General features: G+C 47.7%; 16 non-coding genes across 16 annotated transcripts; all 16 read right to left on the reverse strand.

Annotated features, from left to right (window-relative positions):
• Positions 1 to 765: 765 nt before the first annotated feature.
• LOC142715613 (U2 spliceosomal RNA) lies at positions 766 to 956 on the reverse strand. The gene has a single exon (XR_012870967.1). It is a non-coding gene; the product is annotated as a U2 spliceosomal RNA (small nuclear RNA).
• A 1,296-nt stretch (positions 957 to 2,252) lies between these two features.
• Positions 2,253 to 2,443, reverse strand: LOC142715614 (U2 spliceosomal RNA). The gene has a single exon (XR_012870968.1). It is a non-coding gene; the product is annotated as a U2 spliceosomal RNA (small nuclear RNA).
• Positions 2,444 to 3,739: 1,296 nt separating this feature from the next.
• LOC142715616 (U2 spliceosomal RNA) lies at positions 3,740 to 3,930 on the reverse strand. Its single transcript, XR_012870969.1, has one exon. It is a non-coding gene; the product is annotated as a U2 spliceosomal RNA (small nuclear RNA).
• A 1,300-nt stretch (positions 3,931 to 5,230) lies between these two features.
• Positions 5,231 to 5,421, reverse strand: LOC142715617 (U2 spliceosomal RNA). The gene has a single exon (XR_012870970.1). It is a non-coding gene; the product is annotated as a U2 spliceosomal RNA (small nuclear RNA).
• A 1,285-nt stretch (positions 5,422 to 6,706) lies between these two features.
• LOC142715619 (U2 spliceosomal RNA) lies at positions 6,707 to 6,897 on the reverse strand. Its single transcript, XR_012870972.1, has one exon. It is a non-coding gene; the product is annotated as a U2 spliceosomal RNA (small nuclear RNA).
• Positions 6,898 to 8,190: 1,293 nt separating this feature from the next.
• Positions 8,191 to 8,381, reverse strand: LOC142715620 (U2 spliceosomal RNA). The gene has a single exon (XR_012870973.1). It is a non-coding gene; the product is annotated as a U2 spliceosomal RNA (small nuclear RNA).
• Positions 8,382 to 9,689: 1,308 nt separating this feature from the next.
• LOC142715587 (U2 spliceosomal RNA) lies at positions 9,690 to 9,880 on the reverse strand. The gene has a single exon (XR_012870944.1). It is a non-coding gene; the product is annotated as a U2 spliceosomal RNA (small nuclear RNA).
• A 1,280-nt stretch (positions 9,881 to 11,160) lies between these two features.
• Positions 11,161 to 11,351, reverse strand: LOC142715621 (U2 spliceosomal RNA). The gene has a single exon (XR_012870974.1). It is a non-coding gene; the product is annotated as a U2 spliceosomal RNA (small nuclear RNA).
• A 1,271-nt stretch (positions 11,352 to 12,622) lies between these two features.
• LOC142715622 (U2 spliceosomal RNA) lies at positions 12,623 to 12,813 on the reverse strand. Its single transcript, XR_012870975.1, has one exon. It is a non-coding gene; the product is annotated as a U2 spliceosomal RNA (small nuclear RNA).
• A 1,315-nt stretch (positions 12,814 to 14,128) lies between these two features.
• Positions 14,129 to 14,319, reverse strand: LOC142715623 (U2 spliceosomal RNA). Its single transcript, XR_012870976.1, has one exon. It is a non-coding gene; the product is annotated as a U2 spliceosomal RNA (small nuclear RNA).
• A 1,287-nt stretch (positions 14,320 to 15,606) lies between these two features.
• LOC142715624 (U2 spliceosomal RNA) lies at positions 15,607 to 15,797 on the reverse strand. Its single transcript, XR_012870977.1, has one exon. It is a non-coding gene; the product is annotated as a U2 spliceosomal RNA (small nuclear RNA).
• Positions 15,798 to 17,085: 1,288 nt separating this feature from the next.
• Positions 17,086 to 17,276, reverse strand: LOC142715625 (U2 spliceosomal RNA). The gene has a single exon (XR_012870978.1). It is a non-coding gene; the product is annotated as a U2 spliceosomal RNA (small nuclear RNA).
• A 1,288-nt stretch (positions 17,277 to 18,564) lies between these two features.
• LOC142715627 (U2 spliceosomal RNA) lies at positions 18,565 to 18,755 on the reverse strand. Its single transcript, XR_012870979.1, has one exon. It is a non-coding gene; the product is annotated as a U2 spliceosomal RNA (small nuclear RNA).
• Positions 18,756 to 20,027: 1,272 nt separating this feature from the next.
• LOC142715628 (U2 spliceosomal RNA) lies at positions 20,028 to 20,218 on the reverse strand. Its single transcript, XR_012870980.1, has one exon. It is a non-coding gene; the product is annotated as a U2 spliceosomal RNA (small nuclear RNA).
• A 1,318-nt stretch (positions 20,219 to 21,536) lies between these two features.
• On the reverse strand, positions 21,537 to 21,727 carry LOC142715629 (U2 spliceosomal RNA). The gene has a single exon (XR_012870981.1). It is a non-coding gene; the product is annotated as a U2 spliceosomal RNA (small nuclear RNA).
• Positions 21,728 to 23,023: 1,296 nt separating this feature from the next.
• Positions 23,024 to 23,214, reverse strand: LOC142715631 (U2 spliceosomal RNA). Its single transcript, XR_012870983.1, has one exon. It is a non-coding gene; the product is annotated as a U2 spliceosomal RNA (small nuclear RNA).
• Positions 23,215 to 23,952: the final 738 nt, after the last annotated feature.

Consider the following 23,952-nt stretch of genomic DNA (forward strand, 5'->3'; position numbering starts at 1 on the left):
CCTGAGAGGGCAACACTGCAACAGCCGGCCGCCAGGCTGTCTTTTTTTTGCACAGCTAGTTGCCTCCAGGAGGCCACAAGAGGGAGACAAGGGACTGCAAAATGGAAAATAGGCATCCACCAACTTTACAGACAACTTCTCCTTGCTCCTACAACCTCCATCCTTGCACAGTTTGTTATTCTTCTAGGTAACATAGTAACAAATCCAAATTGCTGCTCTCTTTGTAGGCAAGCAAGGCTTTGTTGCAACTGCAATTCTTACTTCTTCTTGAAATGTAGGGACGACAGTACATTCCATCACATCCATCTAGTGTACACAGGTAGGTCCATTGTGGCGGGCAGGCGAGCGGGCGGGCTGCTTTATTGGCTGTTTGCTGTTCCCCTACTCCACTCCACTATTTGACTGTTGTGCTGCAATCAATCAATCAATCAATCAATCAATCAATCAATCAATCAATCAATCAATCAGTGGCTGGCTCAGGTGCAGCTCTTTAACTTACCTAAAAGGGAGGGCGGAGAGAAGACAAGGAAGGTGAATGAGGTGTTCCAATGTGAAATGCCGGAAACACAGAAACACAGACGACACACAACAAGAGGTGGCAATCTATTCATTAATTGCATTTAATCAATGAGCTCATTATCACTCATGCATTGTCCAACAGGTGTTGAAATAATGGGATTAAAAGGGGAGATCCCTTCAGAAAGACAGAAACAATAGCAAAGACAAAAAACACTTTTGGAATCTGCTTTTAGTCAACACATAAGGAAAGGGTGCACCGGTCCTGGAAATACTGCAATACCAGGTCAATGCGTGGAGTGGACAGAGCAAGCTCTATTTCCATCTCCCTGTTCTAAAAATCCATTTAATATATGGTCCCCAGATAGGGGACGTATCAGATATTAAACTGATAAGAACAGATACTACACTTGATCTTAGCCAAAAGGCCGAGAAGCGATAACCCGAACGGGCCGCGCGTTGCCCGAGCCTGCCCGATACTGCTGTTCAGCCCTTGCAGCGATTCAGCCTACTTCTAGGCAATTCCATGGGGCCCTGCAGGCTCACACACTCACAGCTACACGGGAGGTGAATAAAGGCCGGAGAGGAAGCCAGACAGGATTTGCTTCTTTTGCTTGCACCACAATGCAGTGCTGAAAGAGGAGGAATCTACATAAAAACGCCTTCCTGGCAACGCCCAAATGCCCTGCTGCCATGCAGATAAACACTGGCAGCGGCAGCAAGTGCATGCCCACAGCCACCCCTTGTTCCTTCACACCTTGTATCAGCTGTAATCCAGTCCAGTCCAGTGCTGCCTGCTGAGCAGCACTGACCAACACTGCCTGGGCCCAGGCTTTTATCTCTGAGGCCCCATTATGATGTCAGAAAGCTGGCTCTGGAATCCTGAGGGCTCCACTATGACACGTGCAAAGTTCCGTCTGAACTTTATATAAGACGGTGAGGCTCAGTCAGTCACTCAGTGTTGCCTGAGAGGGCAACACTGCAACAGCCGGCCGCCAGGCTGTCTTTTTTTTGCACAGCTAGTTGCCTCCAGGAGGCCACAAGAGGGAGACAAGGGACTGCAAAATGGAAAATAGGCATCCACCAACTTTACAGACAACTTCTCCTTGCTCCTACAACCTCCATCCTTGCACAGTTTGTTATTCTTCTAGGTAACATAGTAACAAATCCAAATTGCTGCTCTCTTTGTAGGCAAGCAAGGCTTTGTTGCAACTGCAATTCTTACTTCTTCTTGAAATGTAGGGACGACAGTACATTCCATCACATCCATCTAGTGTACACAGGTAGGTCCATTGTGGCGGGCAGGCGAGCGGGCGGGCTGCTTTATTGGCTGTTTGCTGTTCCCCTACTCCACTCCACTATTTGACTGTTGTGCTGCATCAATCAATCAATCAATCAATCAATCAATCAATCAATCAATCAATCAATCAATCAATCAGTGGCTGGCTCAGGTGCAGCTCTTTAACTTACCTAAAAGGGAGGGCGGAGAGAAGACAAGGAAGGTGAATGAGGTGTTCCAATGTGAAATGCCGGAAACACAGAAACACAGACGACACACAACAAGAGGTGGCAATCTATTCATTAATTGCATTTAATCAATGAGCTCATTATCACTCATGCATTGTCCAACAGGTGTTGAAATAATGGGATTAAAAGGGGAGATCCCTTCAGAAAGACAGAAACAATAGCAAAGACAAAAAACACTTTTGGAATCTGCTTTTAGTCAACACATAAGGAAAGGGTGCACCGGTCCTGGAAATACTGCAATACCAGGTCAATGCGTGGAGTGGACAGAGCAAGCTCTATTTCCATCTCCCTGTTCTAAAAATCCATTTAATATATGGTCCCCAGATAGGGGACGTATCAGATATTAAACTGATAAGAACAGATACTACACTTGATCTTAGCCAAAAGGCCGAGAAGCGATAACCCGAACGGGCCGCGCGTTGCCCGAGCCTGCCCGATACTGCTGTTCAGCCCTTGCAGCGATTCAGCCTACTTCTAGGCAATTCCATGGGGCCCTGCAGGCTCACACACTCACAGCTACACGGGAGGTGAATAAAGGCCGGAGAGGAAGCCAGACAGGATTTGCTTCTTTTGCTTGCACCACAATGCAGTGCTGAAAGAGGAGGAATCTACATAAAAACGCCTTCCTGGCAACGCCCAAATGCCCTGCTGCCATGCAGATAAACACTGGCAGCGGCAGCAAGTGCATGCCCACAGCCACCCCTTGTTCCTTCACACCTTGTATCAGCTGTAATCCAGTCCAGTCCAGTGCTGCCTGCTGAGCAGCACTGACCAACACTGCCTGGGCCCAGGCTTTTATCTCTGAGGCCCCATTATGATGTCAGAAAGCTGGCTCTGGAATCCTGAGGGCTCCACTATGACACGTGCAAAGTTCCGTCTGAACTTTATATAAGACGGTGAGGCTCAGTCAGTCACTCAGTGTTGCCTGAGAGGGCAACACTGCAACAGCCGGCCGCCAGGCTGTCTTTTTTTTGCACAGCTAGTTGCCTCCAGGAGGCCACAAGAGGGAGACAAGGGACTGCAAAATGGAAAATAGGCATCCACCAACTTTACAGACAACTTCTCCTTGCTCCTACAACCTCCATCCTTGCACAGTTTGTTATTCTTCTAGGTAACATAGTAACAAATCCAAATTGCTGCTCTCTTTGTAGGCAAGCAAGGCTTTGTTGCAACTGCAATTCTTACTTCTTCTTGAAATGTAGGGACGACAGTACATTCCATCACATCCATCTAGTGTACACAGGTAGGTCCATTGTGGCGGGCAGGCGAGCGGGCGGGCTGCTTTATTGGCTGTTTGCTGTTCCCCTACTCCACTCCACTATTTGACTGTTGTGCTGCATCAATCAATCAATCAATCAATCAATCAATCAATCAATCAATCAATCAATCAATCAATCAGTGGCTGGCTCAGGTGCAGCTCTTTAACTTACCTAAAAGGGAGGGCGGAGAGAAGACAAGGAAGGTGAATGAGGTGTTCCAATGTGAAATGCCGGAAACACAGAAACACAGACGACACACAACAAGAGGTGGCAATCTATTCATTAATTGCATTTAATCAATGAGCTCATTATCACTCATGCATTGTCCAACAGGTGTTGAAATAATGGGATTAAAAGGGGAGATCCCTTCAGAAAGACAGAAACAATAGCAAAGACAAAAAACACTTTTGGAATCTGCTTTTAGTCAACACATAAGGAAAGGGTGCACCGGTCCTGGAAATACTGCAATACCAGGTCAATGCGTGGAGTGGACAGAGCAAGCTCTATTTCCATCTCCCTGTTCTAAAAATCCATTTAATATATGGTCCCCAGATAGGGGACGTATCAGATATTAAACTGATAAGAACAGATACTACACTTGATCTTAGCCAAAAGGCCGAGAAGCGATAACCCGAACGGGCCGCGCGTTGCCCGAGCCTGCCCGATACTGCTGTTCAGCCCTTGCAGCGATTCAGCCTACTTCTAGGCAATTCCATGGGGCCCTGCAGGCTCACACACTCACAGCTACACGGGAGGTGAATAAAGGCCGGAGAGGAAGCCAGACAGGATTTGCTTCTTTTGCTTGCACCACAATGCAGTGCTGAAAGAGGAGGAATCTACATAAAAACGCCTTCCTGGCAACGCCCAAATGCCCTGCTGCCATGCAGATAAACACTGGCAGCGGCAGCAAGTGCATGCCCACAGCCACCCCTTGTTCCTTCACACCTTGTATCAGCTGTAATCCAGTCCAGTCCAGTGCTGCCTGCTGAGCAGCACTGACCAACACTGCCTGGGCCCAGGCTTTTATCTCTGAGGCCCCATTATGATGTCAGAAAGCTGGCTCTGGAATCCTGAGGGCTCCACTATGACACGTGCAAAGTTCCGTCTGAACTTTATATAAGACGGTGAGGCTCAGTCAGTCACTCAGTGTTGCCTGAGAGGGCAACACTGCAACAGCCGGCCGCCAGGCTGTCTTTTTTTTGCACAGCTAGTTGCCTCCAGGAGGCCACAAGAGGGAGACAAGGGACTGCAAAATGGAAAATAGGCATCCACCAACTTTACAGACAACTTCTCCTTGCTCCTACAACCTCCATCCTTGCACAGTTTGTTATTCTTCTAGGTAACATAGTAACAAATCCAAATTGCTGCTCTCTTTGTAGGCAAGCAAGGCTTTGTTGCAACTGCAATTCTTACTTCTTCTTGAAATGTAGGGACGACAGTACATTCCATCACATCCATCTAGTGTACACAGGTAGGTCCATTGTGGCGGGCAGGCGAGCGGGCGGGCTGCTTTATTGGCTGTTTGCTGTTCCCCTACTCCACTCCACTATTTGACTGTTGTGCTGCATCAATCAATCAATCAATCAATCAATCAATCAATCAATCAATCAATCAATCAATCAATCAATCAGTGGCTGGCTCAGGTGCAGCTCTTTAACTTACCTAAAAGGGAGGGCGGAGAGAAGACAAGGAAGGTGAATGAGGTGTTCCAATGTGAAATGCCGGAAACACAGAAACACAGACGACACACAACAAGAGGTGGCAATCTATTCATTAATTGCATTTAATCAATGAGCTCATTATCACTCATGCATTGTCCAACAGGTGTTGAAATAATGGGATTAAAAGGGGAGATCCCTTCAGAAAGACAGAAACAATAGCAAAGACAAAAAACACTTTTGGAATCTGCTTTTAGTCAACACATAAGGAAAGGGTGCACCGGTCCTGGAAATACTGCAATACCAGGTCAATGCGTGGAGTGGACAGAGCAAGCTCTATTTCCATCTCCCTGTTCTAAAAATCCATTTAATATATGGTCCCCAGATAGGGGACGTATCAGATATTAAACTGATAAGAACAGATACTACACTTGATCTTAGCCAAAAGGCCGAGAAGCGATAACCCGAACGGGCCGCGCGTTGCCCGAGCCTGCCCGATACTGCTGTTCAGCCCTTGCAGCGATTCAGCCTACTTCTAGGCAATTCCATGGGGCCCTGCAGGCTCACACACTCACAGCTACACGGGAGGTGAATAAAGGCCGGAGAGGAAGCCAGACAGGATTTGCTTCTTTTGCTTGCACCACAATGCAGTGCTGAAAGAGGAGGAATCTACATAAAAACGCCTTCCTGGCAACGCCCAAATGCCCTGCTGCCATGCAGATAAACACTGGCAGCGGCAGCAAGTGCATGCCCACAGCCACCCCTTGTTCCTTCACACCTTGTATCAGCTGTAATCCAGTCCAGTCCAGTGCTGCCTGCTGAGCAGCACTGACCAACACTGCCTGGGCCCAGGCTTTTATCTCTGAGGCCCCATTATGATGTCAGAAAGCTGGCTCTGGAATCCTGAGGGCTCCACTATGACACGTGCAAAGTTCCGTCTGAACTTTATATAAGACGGTGAGGCTCAGTCAGTCACTCAGTGTTGCCTGAGAGGGCAACACTGCAACAGCCGGCCGCCAGGCTGTCTTTTTTTTGCACAGCTAGTTGCCTCCAGGAGGCCACAAGAGGGAGACAAGGGACTGCAAAATGGAAAATAGGCATCCACCAACTTTACAGACAACTTCTCCTTGCTCCTACAACCTCCATCCTTGCACAGTTTGTTATTCTTCTAGGTAACATAGTAACAAATCCAAATTGCTGCTCTCTTTGTAGGCAAGCAAGGCTTTGTTGCAACTGCAATTCTTACTTCTTCTTGAAATGTAGGGACGACAGTACATTCCATCACATCCATCTAGTGTACACAGGTAGGTCCATTGTGGCGGGCAGGCGAGCGGGCGGGCTGCTTTATTGGCTGTTTGCTGTTCCCCTACTCCACTCCACTATTTGACTGTTGTGCTGCAATCAATCAATCAATCAATCAATCAATCAATCAATCAATCAATCAATCAGTGGCTGGCTCAGGTGCAGCTCTTTAACTTACCTAAAAGGGAGGGCGGAGAGAAGACAAGGAAGGTGAATGAGGTGTTCCAATGTGAAATGCCGGAAACACAGAAACACAGACGACACACAACAAGAGGTGGCAATCTATTCATTAATTGCATTTAATCAATGAGCTCATTATCACTCATGCATTGTCCAACAGGTGTTGAAATAATGGGATTAAAAGGGGAGATCCCTTCAGAAAGACAGAAACAATAGCAAAGACAAAAAACACTTTTGGAATCTGCTTTTAGTCAACACATAAGGAAAGGGTGCACCGGTCCTGGAAATACTGCAATACCAGGTCAATGCGTGGAGTGGACAGAGCAAGCTCTATTTCCATCTCCCTGTTCTAAAAATCCATTTAATATATGGTCCCCAGATAGGGGACGTATCAGATATTAAACTGATAAGAACAGATACTACACTTGATCTTAGCCAAAAGGCCGAGAAGCGATAACCCGAACGGGCCGCGCGTTGCCCGAGCCTGCCCGATACTGCTGTTCAGCCCTTGCAGCGATTCAGCCTACTTCTAGGCAATTCCATGGGGCCCTGCAGGCTCACACACTCACAGCTACACGGGAGGTGAATAAAGGCCGGAGAGGAAGCCAGACAGGATTTGCTTCTTTTGCTTGCACCACAATGCAGTGCTGAAAGAGGAGGAATCTACATAAAAACGCCTTCCTGGCAACGCCCAAATGCCCTGCTGCCATGCAGATAAACACTGGCAGCGGCAGCAAGTGCATGCCCACAGCCACCCCTTGTTCCTTCACACCTTGTATCAGCTGTAATCCAGTCCAGTCCAGTGCTGCCTGCTGAGCAGCACTGACCAACACTGCCTGGGCCCAGGCTTTTATCTCTGAGGCCCCATTATGATGTCAGAAAGCTGGCTCTGGAATCCTGAGGGCTCCACTATGACACGTGCAAAGTTCCGTCTGAACTTTATATAAGACGGTGAGGCTCAGTCAGTCACTCAGTGTTGCCTGAGAGGGCAACACTGCAACAGCCGGCCGCCAGGCTGTCTTTTTTTTGCACAGCTAGTTGCCTCCAGGAGGCCACAAGAGGGAGACAAGGGACTGCAAAATGGAAAATAGGCATCCACCAACTTTACAGACAACTTCTCCTTGCTCCTACAACCTCCATCCTTGCACAGTTTGTTATTCTTCTAGGTAACATAGTAACAAATCCAAATTGCTGCTCTCTTTGTAGGCAAGCAATGGCTTTGTTGCAACTGCAATTCTTACTTCTTCTTGAAATGTAGGGACGACAGTACATTCCATCACATCCATCTAGTGTACACAGGTAGGTCCATTGTGGCGGGCAGGCGAGCGGGCGGGCTGCTTTATTGGCTGTTTGCTGTTCCCCTACTCCACTCCACTATTTGACTGTTGTGCTGCATCAATCAATCAATCAATCAATCAATCAATCAATCAATCAATCAATCAATCAATCAGTGGCTGGCTCAGGTGCAGCTCTTTAACTTACCTAAAAGGGAGGGCGGAGAGAAGACAAGGAAGGTGAATGAGGTGTTCCAATGTGAAATGCCGGAAACACAGAAACACAGACGACACACAACAAGAGGTGGCAATCTATTCATTAATTGCATTTAATCAATGAGCTCATTATCACTCATGCATTGTCCAACAGGTGTTGAAATAATGGGATTAAAAGGGGAGATCCCTTCAGAAAGACAGAAACAATAGCAAAGACAAAAAACACTTTTGGAATCTGCTTTTAGTCAACACATAAGGAAAGGGTGCACCGGTCCTGGAAATACTGCAATACCAGGTCAATGCGTGGAGTGGACAGAGCAAGCTCTATTTCCATCTCCCTGTTCTAAAAATCCATTTAATATATGGTCCCCAGATAGGGGACGTATCAGATATTAAACTGATAAGAACAGATACTACACTTGATCTTAGCCAAAAGGCCGAGAAGCGATAAAGCGATAACCCGAACGGGCCGCGCGTTGCCCGAGCCTGCCCGATACTGCTGTTCAGCCCTTGCAGCGATTCAGCCTACTTCTAGGCAATTCCATGGGGCCCTGCAGGCTCACACACTCACAGCTACACGGGAGGTGAATAAAGGCCGGAGAGGAAGCCAGACAGGATTTGCTTCTTTTGCTTGCACCACAATGCAGTGCTGAAAGAGGAGGAATCTACATAAAAACGCCTTCCTGGCAACGCCCAAATGCCCTGCTGCCATGCAGATAAACACTGGCAGCGGCAGCAAGTGCATGCCCACAGCCACCCCTTGTTCCTTCACACCTTGTATCAGCTGTAATCCAGTCCAGTCCAGTGCTGCCTGCTGAGCAGCACTGACCAACACTGCCTGGGCCCAGGCTTTTATCTCTGAGGCCCCATTATGATGTCAGAAAGCTGGCTCTGGAATCCTGAGGGCTCCACTATGACACGTGCAAAGTTCCGTCTGAACTTTATATAAGACGGTGAGGCTCAGTCAGTCACTCAGTGTTGCCTGAGAGGGCAACACTGCAACAGCCGGCCGCCAGGCTGTCTTTTTTTTGCACAGCTAGTTGCCTCCAGGAGGCCACAAGAGGGAGACAAGGGACTGCAAAATGGAAAATAGGCATCCACCAACTTTACAGACAACTTCTCCTTGCTCCTACAACCTCCATCCTTGCACAGTTTGTTATTCTTCTAGGTAACATAGTAACAAATCCAAATTGCTGCTCTCTTTGTAGGCAAGCATGGCTTTGTTGCAACTGCAATTCTTACTTCTTCTTGAAATGTAGGGACGACAGTACATTCCATCACATCCATCTAGTGTACACAGGTAGGTCCATTGTGGCGGGCAGGCGAGCGGGCGGGCTGCTTTATTGGCTGTTTGCTGTTCCCCTACTCCACTCCACTATTTGACTGTTGTGCTGCATCAATCAATCAATCAATCAATCAATCAATCAATCAATCAATCAATCAATCAATCAATCAATCAGTGGCTGGCTCAGGTGCAGCTCTTTAACTTACCTAAAAGGGAGGGCGGAGAGAAGACAAGGAAGGTGAATGAGGTGTTCCAATGTGAAATGCCGGAAACACAGAAACACAGACGACACACAACAAGAGGTGGCAATCTATTCATTAATTGCATTTAATCAATGAGCTCATTATCACTCATGCATTGTCCAACAGGTGTTGAAATAATGGGATTAAAAGGGGAGATCCCTTCAGAAAGACAGAAACAATAGCAAAGACAAAAAACACTTTTGGAATCTGCTTTTAGTCAACACATAAGGAAAGGGTGCACCGGTCCTGGAAATACTGCAATACCAGGTCAATGCGTGGAGTGGACAGAGCAAGTTCTATTTCCATCTCCCTGTTCTAAAAATCCATTTAATATATGGTCCCCAGATAGGGGACGTATCAGATATTAAACTGATAAGAACAGATACTACACTTGATCTTAGCCAAAAGGCCGAGAAGCGATAACCCGAACGGGCCGCGCGTTGCCCGAGCCTGCCCGATACTGCTGTTCAGCCCTTGCAGCGATTCAGCCTACTTCTAGGCAATTCCATGGGGCCCTGCAGGCTCACACACTCACAGCTACACGGGAGGTGAATAAAGGCCGGAGAGGAAGCCAGACAGGATTTGCTTCTTTTGCTTGCACCACAATGCAGTGCTGAAAGAGGAGGAATCTACATAAAAACGCCTTCCTGGCAACGCCCAAATGCCCTGCTGCCATGCAGATAAACACTGGCAGCGGCAGCAAGTGCATGCCCACAGCCACCCCTTGTTCCTTCACACCTTGTATCAGCTGTAATCCAGTCCAGTCCAGTGCTGCCTGCTGAGCAGCACTGACCAACACTGCCTGGGCCCAGGCTTTTATCTCTGAGGCCCCATTATGATGTCAGAAAGCTGGCTCTGGAATCCTGAGGGCTCCACTATGACACGTGCAAAGTTCCGTCTGAACTTTATATAAGACGGTGAGGCTCAGTCAGTCACTCAGTGTTGCCTGAGAGGGCAACACTGCAACAGCCGGCCGCCAGGCTGTCTTTTTTTTGCACAGCTAGTTGCCTCCAGGAGGCCACAAGAGGGAGACAAGGGACTGCAAAATGGAAAATAGGCATCCACCAACTTTACAGACAACTTCTCCTTGCTCCTACAACCTCCATCCTTGCACAGTTTGTTATTCTTCTAGGTAACATAGTAACAAATCCAAATTGCTGCTCTCTTTGTAGGCAAGCAAGGCTTTGTTGCAACTGCAATTCTTACTTCTTCTTGAAATGTAGGGACGACAGTACATTCCATCACATCCATCTAGTGTACACAGGTAGGTCCATTGTGGCGGGCAGGCGAGCGGGCGGGCTGCTTTATTGGCTGTTTGCTGTTCCCCTACTCCACTCCACTATTTGACTGTTGTGCTGCATCAATCAATCAATCAATCAATCAATCAATCAATCAATCAATCAGTGGCTGGCTCAGGTGCAGCTCTTTAACTTACCTAAAAGGGAGGGCGGAGAGAAGACAAGGAAGGTGAATGAGGTGTTCCAATGTGAAATGCCGGAAACACAGAAACACAGACGACACACAACAAGAGGTGGCAATCTATTCATTAATTGCATTTAATCAATGAGCTCATTATCACTCATGCATTGTCCAACAGGTGTTGAAATAATGGGATTAAAAGGGGAGATCCCTTCAGAAAGACAGAAACAATAGCAAAGACAAAAAACACTTTTGGAATCTGCTTTTAGTCAACACATAAGGAAAGGGTGCACCGGTCCTGGAAATACTGCAATACCAGGTCAATGCGTGGAGTGGACAGAGCAAGCTCTATTTCCATCTCCCTGTTCTAAAAATCCATTTAATATATGGTCCCCAGATAGGGGACGTATCAGATATTAAACTGATAAGAACAGATACTACACTTGATCTTAGCCAAAAGGCCGAGAAGCGATAACCCGAACGGGCCGCGCGTTGCCCGAGCCTGCCCGATACTGCTGTTCAGCCCTTGCAGCGATTCAGCCTACTTCTAGGCAATTCCATGGGGCCCTGCAGGCTCACACACTCACAGCTACACGGGAGGTGAATAAAGGCCGGAGAGGAAGCCAGACAGGATTTGCTTCTTTTGCTTGCACCACAATGCAGTGCTGAAAGAGGAGGAATCTACATAAAAACGCCTTCCTGGCAACGCCCAAATGCCCTGCTGCCATGCAGATAAACACTGGCAGCGGCAGCAAGTGCATGCCCACAGCCACCCCTTGTTCCTTCACACCTTGTATCAGCTGTAATCCAGTCCAGTCCAGTGCTGCCTGCTGAGCAGCACTGACCAACACTGCCTGGGCCCAGGCTTTTATCTCTGAGGCCCCATTATGATGTCAGAAAGCTGGCTCTGGAATCCTGAGGGCTCCACTATGACACGTGCAAAGTTCCGTCTGAACTTTATATAAGACGGTGAGGCTCAGTCAGTCACTCAGTGTTGCCTGAGAGGGCAACACTGCAACAGCCGGCCGCCAGGCTGTCTTTTTTTTGCACAGCTAGTTGCCTCCAGGAGGCCACAAGAGGGAGACAAGGGACTGCAAAATGGAAAATAGGCATCCACCAACTTTACAGACAACTTCTCCTTGCTCCTACAACCTCCATCCTTGCACAGTTTGTTATTCTTCTAGGTAACATAGTAACAAATCCAAATTGCTGCTCTCTTTGTAGGCAAGCAAGGCTTTGTTGCAACTGCAATTCTTACTTCTTCTTGAAATGTAGGGACGACAGTACATTCCATCACATCCATCTAGTGTACACAGGTAGGTCCATTGTGGCGGGCAGGCGAGCGGGCGGGCTGCTTTATTGGCTGTTTGCTGTTCCCTACTCCACTCCACTATTTGACTGTTGTGCTGCATCAATCAATCAATCAATCAATCAATCAATCAATCAGTGGCTGGCTCAGGTGCAGCTCTTTAACTTACCTAAAAGGGAGGGCGGAGAGAAGACAAGGAAGGTGAATGAGGTGTTCCAATGTGAAATGCCGGAAACACAGAAACACAGACGACACACAACAAGAGGTGGCAATCTATTCATTAATTGCATTTAATCAATGAGCTCATTATCACTCATGCATTGTCCAACAGGTGTTGAAATAATGGGATTAAAAGGGGAGATCCCTTCAGAAAGACAGAAACAATAGCAAAGACAAAAAACACTTTTGGAATCTGCTTTTAGTCAACACATAAGGAAAGGGTGCACCGGTCCTGGAAATACTGCAATACCAGGTCAATGCGTGGAGTGGACAGAGCAAGCTCTATTTCCATCTCCCTGTTCTAAAAATCCATTTAATATATGGTCCCCAGATAGGGGACGTATCAGATATTAAACTGATAAGAACAGATACTACACTTGATCTTAGCCAAAAGGCCGAGAAGCGATAACCCGAACGGGCCGCGCGTTGCCCGAGCCTGCCCGATACTGCTGTTCAGCCCTTGCAGCGATTCAGCCTACTTCTAGGCAATTCCATGGGGCCCTGCAGGCTCACACACTCACAGCTACACGGGAGGTGAATAAAGGCCGGAGAGGAAGCCAGACAGGATTTGCTTCTTTTGCTTGCACCACAATGCAGTGCTGAAAGAGGAGGAATCTACATAAAAACGCCTTCCTGGCAACGCCCAAATGCCCTGCTGCCATGCAGATAAACACTGGCAGCGGCAGCAAGTGCATGCCCACAGCCACCCCTTGTTCCTTCACACCTTGTATCAGCTGTAATCCAGTCCAGTCCAGTGCTGCCTGCTGAGCAGCACTGACCAACACTGCCTGGGCCCAGGCTTTTATCTCTGAGGCCCCATTATGATGTCAGAAAGCTGGCTCTGGAATCCTGAGGGCTCCACTATGACACGTGCAAAGTTCCGTCTGAACTTTATATAAGACGGTGAGGCTCAGTCAGTCACTCAGTGTTGCCTGAGAGGGCAACACTGCAACAGCCGGCCGCCAGGCTGTCTTTTTTTTGCACAGCTAGTTGCCTCCAGGAGGCCACAAGAGGGAGACAAGGGACTGCAAAATGGAAAATAGGCATCCACCAACTTTACAGACAACTTCTCCTTGCTCCTACAACCTCCATCCTTGCACAGTTTGTTATTCTTCTAGGTAACATAGTAACAAATCCAAATTGCTGCTCTCTTTGTAGGCAAGCAAGGCTTTGTTGCAACTGCAATTCTTACTTCTTCTTGAAATGTAGGGACGACAGTACATTCCATCACATCCATCTAGTGTACACAGGTAGGTCCATTGTGGCGGGCAGGCGAGCGGGCGGGCTGCTTTATTGGCTGTTTGCTGTTCCCTACTCCACTCCACTATTTGACTGTTGTGCTGCATCAATCAATCAATCAATCAATCAATCAATCAATCAATCAATCAATCAATCAATCAATCAATCAATCAATCAATCAATCAGTGGCTGGCTCAGGTGCAGCTCTTTAACTTACCTAAAAGGGAGGGCGGAGAGAAGACAAGGAAGGTGAATGAGGTGTTCCAATGTGAAATGCCGGAAACACAGAAACACAGACGACACACAACAAGAGGTGGCAATCTATTCATTAATTGCATTTAATCAATGAGCTCATTATCACTCATGCATTGTCCAACAGGTGTTGAAATAATGGGATTAAAAGGGGAGATCCCTTCAGAAAGACAGAAACAATAGCAAAGACAAAAAACACTTTTGGAATCTGCTTTTAGTCAACACATAAGGAAAGGGTGCACCGGTCCTGGAAATACTGCAATACCAGGTCAATGCGTGGAGTGGACAGAGCAAGCTCTATTTCCATCTCCCTGTTCTAAAAATCCATTTAATATATGGTCCCCAGATAGGGGACGTATCAGATATTAAACTGATAAGAACAGATACTACACTTGATCTTAGCCAAAAGGCCGAGAAGCGATAACCCGAACGGGCCGCGCGTTGCCCGAGCCTGCCCGATACTGCTGTTCAGCCCTTGCAGCGATTCAGCCTACTTCTAGGCAATTCCATGGGGCCCTGCAGGCTCACACACTCACAGCTACACGGGAGGTGAATAAAGGCCGGAGAGGAAGCCAGACAGGATTTGCTTCTTTTGCTTGCACCACAATGCAGTGCTGAAAGAGGAGGAATCTACATAAAAACGCCTTCCTGGCAACGCCCAAATGCCCTGCTGCCATGCAGATAAACACTGGCAGCGGCAGCAAGTGCATGCCCACAGCCACCCCTTGTTCCTTCACACCTTGTATCAGCTGTAATCCAGTCCAGTCCAGTGCTGCCTGCTGAGCAGCACTGACCAACACTGCCTGGGCCCAGGCTTTTATCTCTGAGGCCCCATTATGATGTCAGAAAGCTGGCTCTGGAATCCTGAGGGCTCCACTATGACACGTGCAAAGTTCCGTCTGAACTTTATATAAGACGGTGAGGCTCAGTCAGTCACTCAGTGTTGCCTGAGAGGGCAACACTGCAACAGCCGGCCGCCAGGCTGTCTTTTTTTTGCACAGCTAGTTGCCTCCAGGAGGCCACAAGAGGGAGACAAGGGACTGCAAAATGGAAAATAGGCATCCACCAACTTTACAGACAACTTCTCCTTGCTCCTACAACCTCCATCCTTGCACAGTTTGTTATTCTTCTAGGTAACATAGTAACAAATCCAAATTGCTGCTCTCTTTGTAGGCAAGCAAGGCTTTGTTGCAACTGCAATTCTTACTTCTTCTTGAAATGTAGGGACGACAGTACATTCCATCACATCCATCTAGTGTACACAGGTAGGTCCATTGTGGCGGGCAGGCGAGCGGGCGGGCTGCTTTATTGGCTGTTTGCTGTTCCCTACTCCACTCCACTATTTGACTGTTGTGCTGCATCAATCAATCAATCAATCAATCAATCAATCAATCAATCAATCAATCAATCAGTGGCTGGCTCAGGTGCAGCTCTTTAACTTACCTAAAAGGGAGGGCGGAGAGAAGACAAGGAAGGTGAATGAGGTGTTCCAATGTGAAATGCCGGAAACACAGAAACACAGACGACACACAACAAGAGGTGGCAATCTATTCATTAATTGCATTTAATCAATGAGCTCATTATCACTCATGCATTGTCCAACAGGTGTTGAAATAATGGGATTAAAAGGGGAGATCCCTTCAGAAAGACAGAAACAATAGCAAAGACAAAAAACACTTTTGGAATCTGCTTTTAGTCAACACATAAGGAAAGGGTGCACCGGTCCTGGAAATACTGCAATACCAGGTCAATGCGTGGAGTGGACAGAGCAAGCTCTATTTCCATCTCCCTGTTCTAAAAATCCATTTAATATATGGTCCCCAGATAGGGGACGTATCAGATATTAAACTGATAAGAACAGATACTACACTTGATCTTAGCCAAAAGGCCGAGAAGCGATAACCCGAACGGGCCGCGCGTTGCCCGAGCCTGCCCGATACTGCTGTTCAGCCCTTGCAGCGATTCAGCCTACTTCTAGGCAATTCCATGGGGCCCTGCAGGCTCACACACTCACAGCTACACGGGAGGTGAATAAAGGCCGGAGAGGAAGCCAGACAGGATTTGCTTCTTTTGCTTGCACCACAATGCAGTGCTGAAAGAGGAGGAATCTACATAAAAACGCCTTCCTGGCAACGCCCAAATGCCCTGCTGCCATGCAGATAAACACTGGCAGCGGCAGCAAGTGCATGCCCACAGCCACCCCTTGTTCCTTCACACCTTGTATCAGCTGTAATCCAGTCCAGTCCAGTGCTGCCTGCTGAGCAGCACTGACCAACACTGCCTGGGCCCAGGCTTTTATCTCTGAGGCCCCATTATGATGTCAGAAAGCTGGCTCTGGAATCCTGAGGGCTCCACTATGACACGTGCAAAGTTCCGTCTGAACTTTATATAAGACGGTGAGGCTCAGTCAGTCACTCAGTGTTGCCTGAGAGGGCAACACTGCAACAGCCGGCCGCCAGGCTGTCTTTTTTTTGCACAGCTAGTTGCCTCCAGGAGGCCACAAGAGGGAGACAAGGGACTGCAAAATGGAAAATAGGTATCCACCAACTTTACAGACAACTTCTCCTTGCTCCTACAACCTCCATCCTTGCACAGTTTGTTATTCTTCTAGGTAACATAGTAACAAATCCAAATTGCTGCTCTCTTTGTAGGCAAGCAAGGCTTTGTTGCAACTGCAATTCTTACTTCTTCTTGAAATGTAGGGACGACAGTACATTCCATCACATCCATCTAGTGTACACAGGTAGGTCCATTGTGGCGGGCAGGCGAGCGGGCGGGCTGCTTTATTGGCTGTTTGCTGTTCCCCTACTCCACTCCACTATTTGACTGTTGTGCTGCATCAATCAATCAATCAATCAATCAATCAATCAATCAATCAATCAATCAATCAGTGGCTGGCTCAGGTGCAGCTCTTTAACTTACCTAAAAGGGAGGGCGGAGAGAAGACAAGGAAGGTGAATGAGGTGTTCCAATGTGAAATGCCGGAAACACAGAAACACAGACGACACACAACAAGAGGTGGCAATCTATTCATTAATTGCATTTAATCAATGAGCTCATTATCACTCATGCATTGTCCAACAGGTGTTGAAATAATGGGATTAAAAGGGGAGATCCCTTCAGAAAGACAGAAACAATAGCAAAGACAAAAAACACTTTTGGAATCTGCTTTTAGTCAACACATAAGGAAAGGGTGCACCGGTCCTGGAAATACTGCAATACCAGGTCAATGCGTGGAGTGGACAGAGCAAGCTCTATTTCCATCTCCCTGTTCTAAAAATCCATTTAATATATGGTCCCCAGATAGGGGACGTATCAGATATTAAACTGATAAGAACAGATACTACACTTGATCTTAGCCAAAAGGCCGAGAAGCGATAACCCGAACGGGCCGCGCGTTGCCCGAGCCTGCCCGATACTGCTGTTCAGCCCTTGCAGCGATTCAGCCTACTTCTAGGCAATTCCATGGGGCCCTGCAGGCTCACACACTCACAGCTACACGGGAGGTGAATAAAGGCCGGAGAGGAAGCCAGACAGGATTTGCTTCTTTTGCTTGCACCACAATGCAGTGCTGAAAGAGGAGGAATCTACATAAAAACGCCTTCCTGGCAACGCCCAAATGCCCTGCTGCCATGCAGATAAACACTGGCAGCGGCAGCAAGTGCATGCCCACAGCCACCCCTTGTTCCTTCACACCTTGTATCAGCTGTAATCCAGTCCAGTCCAGTGCTGCCTGCTGAGCAGCACTGACCAACACTGCCTGGGCCCAGGCTTTTATCTCTGAGGCCCCATTATGATGTCAGAAAGCTGGCTCTGGAATCCTGAGGGCTCCACTATGACACGTGCAAAGTTCCGTCTGAACTTTATATAAGACGGTGAGGCTCAGTCAGTCACTCAGTGTTGCCTGAGAGGGCAACACTGCAACAGCCGGCCGCCAGGCTGTCTTTTTTTTGCACAGCTAGTTGCCTCCAGGAGGCCACAAGAGGGAGACAAGGGACTGCAAAATGGAAAATAGGCATCCACCAACTTTACAGACAACTTCTCCTTGCTCCTACAACCTCCATCCTTGCACAGTTTGTTATTCTTCTAGGTAACATAGTAACAAATCCAAATTGCTGCTCTCTTTGTAGGCAAGCAAGGCTTTGTTGCAACTGCAATTCTTACTTCTTCTTGAAATGTAGGGACGACAGTACATTCCATCACATCCATCTAGTGTACACAGGTAGGTCCATTGTGGCGGGCAGGCGAGCGGGCGGGCTGCTTTATTGGCTGTTTGCTGTTCCCCTACTCCACTCCACTATTTGACTGTTGTGCTGCATCAATCAATCAATCAATCAATCAATCAATCAATCAATCAATCAATCAATCAGTGGCTGGCTCAGGTGCAGCTCTTTAACTTACCTAAAAGGGAGGGCGGAGAGAAGACAAGGAAGGTGAATGAGGTGTTCCAATGTGAAATGCCGGAAACACAGAAACACAGACGACACACAACAAGAGGTGGCAATCTATTCATTAATTGCATTTAATCAATGAGCTCATTATCACTCATGCATTGTCCAACAGGTGTTGAAATAATGGGATTAAAAGGGGAGATCCCTTCAGAAAGACAGAAACAATAGCAAAGACAAAAAACACTTTTGGAATCTGCTTTTAGTCAACACATAAGGAAAGGGTGCACCGGTCCTGGAAATACTGCAATACCAGGTCAATGCGTGGAGTGGACAGAGCAAGCTCTATTTCCATCTCCCTGTTCTAAAAATCCATTTAATATATGGTCCCCAGATAGGGGACGTATCAGATATTAAACTGATAAGAACAGATACTACACTTGATCTTAGCCAAAAGGCCGAGAAGCGATAACCCGAACGGGCCGCGCGTTGCCCGAGCCTGCCCGATACTGCTGTTCAGCCCTTGCAGCGATTCAGCCTACTTCTAGGCAATTCCATGGGGCCCTGCAGGCTCACACACTCACAGCTACACGGGAGGTGAATAAAGGCCGGAGAGGAAGCCAGACAGGATTTGCTTCTTTTGCTTGCACCACAATGCAGTGCTGAAAGAGGAGGAATCTACATAAAAACGCCTTCCTGGCAACGCCCAAATGCCCTGCTGCCATGCAGATAAACACTGGCAGCGGCAGCAAGTGCATGCCCACAGCCACCCCTTGTTCCTTCACACCTTGTATCAGCTGTAATCCAGTCCAGTCCAGTGCTGCCTGCTGAGCAGCACTGACCAACACTGCCTGGGCCCAGGCTTTTATCTCTGAGGCCCCATTATGATGTCAGAAAGCTGGCTCTGGAATCCTGAGGGCTCCACTATGACACGTGCAAAGTTCCGTCTGAACTTTATATAAGACGGTGAGGCTCAGTCAGTCACTCAGTGTTGCCTGAGAGGGCAACACTGCAACAGCCGGCCGCCAGGCTGTCTTTTTTTTGCACAGCTAGTTGCCTCCAGGAGGCCACAAGAGGGAGACAAGGGACTGCAAAATGGAAAATAGGCATCCACCAACTTTACAGACAACTTCTCCTTGCTCCTACAACCTCCATCCTTGCACAGTTTGTTATTCTTCTAGGTAACATAGTAACAAATCCAAATTGCTGCTCTCTTTGTAGGCAAGCAAGGCTTTGTTGCAACTGCAATTCTTACTTCTTCTTGAAATGTAGGGACGACAGTACATTCCATCACATCCATCTAGTGTACACAGGTAGGTCCATTGTGGCGGGCAGGCGAGCGGGCGGGCTGCTTTATTGGCTGTTTGCTGTTCCCCTACTCCACTCCACTATTTGACTGTTGTGCTGCATCAATCAATCAATCAATCAATCAATCAATCAATCAGTGGCTGGCTCAGGTGCAGCTCTTTAACTTACCTAAAAGGGAGGGCGGAGAGAAGACAAGGAAGGTGAATGAGGTGTTCCAATGTGAAATGCCGGAAACACAGAAACACAGACGACACACAACAAGAGGTGGCAATCTATTCATTAATTGCATTTAATCAATGAGCTCATTATCACTCATGCATTGTCCAACAGGTGTTGAAATAATGGGATTAAAAGGGGAGATCCCTTCAGAAAGACAGAAACAATAGCAAAGACAAAAAACACTTTTGGAATCTGCTTTTAGTCAACACATAAGGAAAGGGTGCACCGGTCCTGGAAATACTGCAATACCAGGTCAATGCGTGGAGTGGACAGAGCAAGCTCTATTTCCATCTCCCTGTTCTAAAAATCCATTTAATATATGGTCCCCAGATAGGGGACGTATCAGATATTAAACTGATAAGAACAGATACTACACTTGATCTTAGCCAAAAGGCCGAGAAGCGATAACCCGAACGGGCCGCGCGTTCGCGTTGCCCGAGCCTGCCCGATACTGCTGTTCAGCCCTTGCAGCGATTCAGCCTACTTCTAGGCAATTCCATGGGGCCCTGCAGGCTCACACACTCACAGCTACACGGGAGGTGAATAAAGGCCGGAGAGGAAGCCAGACAGGATTTGCTTCTTTTGCTTGCACCACAATGCAGTGCTGAAAGAGGAGGAATCTACATAAAAACGCCTTCCTGGCAACGCCCAAATGCCCTGCTGCCATGCAGATAAACACTGGCAGCGGCAGCAAGTGCATGCCCACAGCCACCCCTTGTTCCTTCACACCTTGTATCAGCTGTAATCCAGTCCAGTCCAGTGCTGCCTGCTGAGCAGCACTGACCAACACTGCCTGGGCCCAGGCTTTTATCTCTGAGGCCCCATTATGATGTCAGAAAGCTGGCTCTGGAATCCTGAGGGCTCCACTATGACACGTGCAAAGTTCCGTCTGAACTTTATATAAGACGGTGAGGCTCAGTCAGTCACTCAGTGTTGCCTGAGAGGGCAACACTGCAACAGCCGGCCGCCAGGCTGTCTTTTTTTTGCACAGCTAGTTGCCTCCAGGAGGCCACAAGAGGGAGACAAGGGACTGCAAAATGGAAAATAGGCATCCACCAACTTTACAGACAACTTCTCCTTGCTCCTACAACCTCCATCCTTGCACAGTTTGTTATTCTTCTAGGTAACATAGTAACAAATCCAAATTGCTGCTCTCTTTGTAGGCAAGCAAGGCTTTGTTGCAACTGCAATTCTTACTTCTTCTTGAAATGTAGGGACGACAGTACATTCCATCACATCCATCTAGTGTACACAGGTAGGTCCATTGTGGCGGGCAGGCGAGCGGGCGGGCTGCTTTATTGGCTGTTTGCTGTTCCCCTACTCCACTCCACTATTTGACTGTTGTGCTGCATCAATCAATCAATCAATCAATCAATCAATCAATCAATCAATCAATCAATCAATCAATCAATCAATCAATCAATCAGTGGCTGGCTCAGGTGCAGCTCTTTAACTTACCTAAAAGGGAGGGCGGAGAGAAGACAAGGAAGGTGAATGAGGTGTTCCAATGTGAAATGCCGGAAACACAGAAACACAGACGACACACAACAAGAGGTGGCAATCTATTCATTAATTGCATTTAATCAATGAGCTCATTATCACTCATGCATTGTCCAACAGGTGTTGAAATAATGGGATTAAAAGGGGAGATCCCTTCAGAAAGACAGAAACAATAGCAAAGACAAAAAACACTTTTGGAATCTGCTTTTAGTCAACACATAAGGAAAGGGTGCACCGGTCCTGGAAATACTGCAATACCAGGTCAATGCGTGGAGTGGACAGAGCAAGCTCTATTTCCATCTCCCTGTTCTAAAAATCCATTTAATATATGGTCCCCAGATAGGGGACGTATCAGATATTAAACTGATAAGAACAGATACTACACTTGATCTTAGCCAAAAGGCCGAGAAGCGATAACCCGAACGGGCCGCGCGTTGCCCGAGCCTGCCCGATACTGCTGTTCAGCCCTTGCAGCGATTCAGCCTACTTCTAGGCAATTCCATGGGGCCCTGCAGGCTCACACACTCACAGCTACACGGGAGGTGAATAAAGGCCGGAGAGGAAGCCAGACAGGATTTGCTTCTTTTGCTTGCACCACAATGCAGTGCTGAAAGAGGAGGAATCTACATAAAAACGCCTTCCTGGCAACGCGCAAATGCCCTGCTGCCATGCAGATAAACACTGGCAGCGGCAGCAAGTGCATGCCCACAGCCACCCCTTGTTCCTTCACACCTTGTATCAGCTGTAATCCAGTCCAGTCCAGTGCTGCCTGCTGAGCAGCACTGACCAACACTGCCTGGGCCCAGGCTTTTATCTCTGAGGCCCCATTATGATGTCAGAAAGCTGGCTCTGGAATCCTGAGGGCTCCACTATGACACGTGCAAAGTTCCGTCTGAACTTTATATAAGACGGTGAGGCTCAGTCAGTCACTCAGTGTTGCCTGAGAGGGCAACACTGCAACAGCCGGCCGCCAGGCTGTCTTTTTTTTGCACAGCTAGTTGCCTCCAGGAGGCCACAAGAGGGAGACAAGGGACTGCAAAATGGAAAATAGGCATCCACCAACTTTACAGACAACTTCTCCTTGCTCCTACAACCTCCATCCTTGCACAGTTTGTTATTCTTCTAGGTAACATAGTAACAAATCCAAATTGCTGCTCTCTTTGTAGGCAAGCAAGGCTTTGTTGCAACTGCAATTCTTACTTCTTCTTGAAATGTAGGGACGACAGTACATTCCATCACATCCATCTAGTGTACACAGGTAGGTCCATTGTGGCGGGCAGGCGAGCGGGCGGGCTGCTTTATTGGCTGTTTGCTGTTCCCCTACTCCACTCCACTATTTGACTGTTGTGCTGCATCAATCAATCAATCAATCAATCAATCAATCAATCAATCAATCAATCAATCAATCAATCAGTGGCTGGCTCAGGTGCAGCTCTTTAACTTACCTAAAAGGGAGGGCGGAGAGAAGACAAGGAAGGTGAATGAGGTGTTCCAATGTGAAATGCCGGAAACACAGAAACACAGACGACACACAACAAGAGGTGGCAATCTATTCATTAATTGCATTTAATCAATGAGCTCATTATCACTCATGCATTGTCCAACAGGTGTTGAAATAATGGGATTAAAAGGGGAGATCCCTTCAGAAAGACAGAAACAATAGCAAAGACAAAAAACACTTTTGGAATCTGCTTTTAGTCAACACATAAGGAAAGGGTGCACCGGTCCTGGAAATACTGCAATACCAGGTCAATGCGTGGAGTGGACAGAGCAAGCTCTATTTCCATCTCCCTGTTCTAAAAATCCATTTAATATATGGTCCCCAGATAGGGGACGTATCAGATATTAAACTGATAAGAACAGATACTACACTTGATCTTAGCCAAAAGGCCGAGAAGCGATAACCCGAACGGGCCGCGCGTTGCCCGAGCCTGCCCGATACTGCTGTTCAGCCCTTGCAGCGATTCAGCCTACTTCTAGGCAATTCCATGGGGCCCTGCAGGCTCACACACTCACAGCTACACGGGAGGTGAATAAAGGCCGGAGAGGAAGCCAGACAGGATTTGCTTCTTTTGCTTGCACCACAATGCAGTGCTGAAAGAGGAGGAATCTACATAAAAACGCCTTCCTGGCAACGCCCAAATGCCCTGCTGCCATGCAGATAAACACTGGCAGCGGCAGCAAGTGCATGCCCACAGCCACCCCTTGTTCCTTCACACCTTGTATCAGCTGTAATCCAGTCCAGTCCAGTGCTGCCTGCTGAGCAGCACTGACCAACACTGCCTGGGCCCAGGCTTTTATCTCTGAGGCCCCATTATGATGTCAGAAAGCTGGCTCTGGAATCCTGAGGGCTCCACTATGACACGTGCAAAGTTCCGTCTGAACTTTATATAAGACGGTGAGGCTCAGTCAGTCACTCAGTGTTGCCTGAGAGGGCAACACTGCAACAGCCGGCCGCCAGGCTGTCTTTTTTTTGCACAGCTAGTTGCCTCCAGGAGGCCACAAGAGGGAGACAAGGGACTGCAAAATGGAAAATAGGCATCCACCAACTTTACAGACAACTTCTCCTTGCTCCTACAACCTCCATCCTTGCACAGTTTGTTATTCTTCTAGGTAACATAGTAACAAATCCAAATTGCT

Source organism: Rhinoderma darwinii, unplaced genomic scaffold, assembly GCF_050947455.1.
Source record: "Rhinoderma darwinii isolate aRhiDar2 unplaced genomic scaffold, aRhiDar2.hap1 Scaffold_444, whole genome shotgun sequence".
Lineage (NCBI taxonomy): Eukaryota > Metazoa > Chordata > Amphibia > Anura > Rhinodermatidae > Rhinoderma > Rhinoderma darwinii.